This window comes from Lactuca virosa, chromosome 3 (genome assembly GCF_052849685.1).
Source record: "Lactuca virosa cultivar CGN04683 chromosome 3, Lactuca_virosa_CGN04683_v6, whole genome shotgun sequence".
Classification (NCBI taxonomy): domain Eukaryota; kingdom Viridiplantae; phylum Streptophyta; class Magnoliopsida; order Asterales; family Asteraceae; genus Lactuca; species Lactuca virosa.
Genome location: NC_136428.1, coordinates 66,996,685 through 66,998,890, shown reverse-complemented (window position 1 = coordinate 66,998,890; position 2,206 = coordinate 66,996,685). Strand labels below are relative to the sequence as shown.

Sequence of the window (2,206 nt, the reverse complement as noted above, 5' to 3'; positions counted from 1 at the left end):
CCGAGTACCCTCGGCTACTCGCCGAGTTCCTTGTAGTACTAACCCACTCGCCGAGTCACCTGAGTGACTCGTCGAGTTCCTTCGGTTTACGATCGAAACCCTAAGGCCACTCGTCGAGTTTCCTTCTTGCAACTCGACGGTTTCACGCGCATACATAAATTGGGGAAACCTCAACCGACTCGCCGAGTTGTTCATCCACTCGTCGAGTCCACGACAATCTTCATCGGACTCGCCTAGTTGTTCTTCCAACTCGCCGAGTTCATGCCTATCTTCATATGACTCGCCGAGTCGACCATGCAACTCGCCGAGTCCCTTCAGTCCTTTTTGCCATACAGACTCATTTGAGCCATGCAGCGGCTCCAAACTACAGATCCAAGCTTCTAAGGCATGCTTTTCACGTAAAGTTGCAAACTTTACGTGCATGCATAGCTACAAAGGCTCTTAATGTCAAATCCAAGCTCTCAATGGGGGGTTTCATACTCAAACAGGCTTCATACATGACCAAATTCGAAGCTTTATGACTCTAGAACCCAAGAAGGGTACAGATCTGAAGTTACAATTTCAGATCTAGCTCATATCCCACATTACCATCTCAACCAAACCATAAAAACCCTAGATCTCAACCAAAAGAGGTCTAGAAGAAAAATGAAGAAAAGGTGACGACTTGATACCTCCAAATGATGCTATCTGAGGTAGATTTCTGATTTCCCACCCTTCCTTGCTCCTAGCCTTTTGTTCTCCAAGCTCTTCTTCTCACAAGATCTCCTCTCCAAAGCTTTAGACACACAAGAATGAAGCACCACACGAACTAGGGTTTTCTGAGCTCTCAAAGGACTGCAAAGAGGCCAAAGGAGTCTTATGTTCCTTTAAATAGGGTGCAAAACCCCGGGATTTAGGGTTTCATCTGCCAGCTCCTACTCGTCGAGTCCCTTTATGGACTCGGCGAGTAGGCCACTAAGTACGCGAACCAACCCGCTGCTACTCGACGAGTAGGACAACCAACTCGTCGAGTAGGCCTTGAAACCAATTAAATTCTTATTTAAACAATACCTGAGAGTCGGGGCGTTACATGCTAAAAGATCTACCTTTTTATGGGAAGGAGAACGAGGATGCTTATGAGCATATAGAAGAGGTGGTGGAGATTTCACATTATTTTAATGCGCCAAACGTGAGTAAAGATGCTGTGATGCTTCGACTTTTTCCCGTCACATTGAAGGGAGAAGCTAAGGAATTGTTAAAATCACTTCCCTTTGGAGCAATCACGACATGGGCTGAATTTAAGACTGAGTTCATCAACCAGTTTATTCCTCCTTCAAAAGTTGCAAAGCTTAAAAGAAACATCCAGAATTTTCAACAATTAGAGGGGGAGTCATTATACGAAGCTTGGGAACGTTACAAGAGATTGTTATGACATTGCCCTCAACATGATTTCAATGTGCAACAAGAAATCTCGATATTTTATGATGGAGTCAGTGTGTGCACTCGTCAACTTCTAGACTCACAAGGGCCCATGACAAAGAAGAATCCGACAACAAATAAAGCTTTGATTGAAGAATTCGCTAAGCATTCAAGAGAGTATCACAACTCAATGGAGGATTTCACTAGAGGAAAGTCAAGTAAAGATGGAGGTCAAGATACTATCAGTGCTGTAATTGCAAAGCTCGATGCAATGGAAGAAAAGATCACAAAAATGGGTGGATCAATTCATGATAGATGTGGAGCTTGTGGAGGACTTCATTCTACAAGGGATTGTGAGGTGGAGTACACGAGAGAACGAGATGTGAAAGAAATTCAAGAACTTAAGCATGATCTATACCAAATTGAGCAAGTCCAATCAGAGAAAATATCTGCTCTCGAGTCAATGTTATTTAGATTCATGGAAGCTAGCGAAAAACGACATCATGCTACAGACGCAATACTTAGAGAACAAAAAGAATCTATTTTAAGTATCTGTACACAAGTGGTGAAATTAACAAGGCTTGTACAGGAAAAGCTACCGGATTCACCTTCACGAAAAATCGAGTCAATTCAAAATGATCAAGCCATGGCCGTTGATACAGAAGAAGAAGAAGATGAATTGGTGCATATGAAGGACCTTAAAGAGGAGTCTAATCAGTCACTCGAAGTAAAAAAGAAAGAAGAAGAAGAAGAAGAGTATCGTGAAGCTTCCCAGTCGCCACGACATGGAGGCAATAGTGCCACGTCA

At 43.1% G+C, this 2,206-nt stretch overlaps 1 non-coding gene across 1 annotated transcript; it reads right to left on the bottom strand.

Annotated features, from left to right (window-relative positions):
* Window positions 1-1,324: 1,324 nt before the first annotated feature.
* Window positions 1,325-1,431, bottom strand: LOC145167983 (small nucleolar RNA R71). The gene has a single exon (XR_013741580.1). It is a non-coding gene; the product is annotated as a small nucleolar RNA R71 (small nucleolar RNA).
* Between the last annotated feature and the right edge of the window lie 775 nt (window positions 1,432-2,206).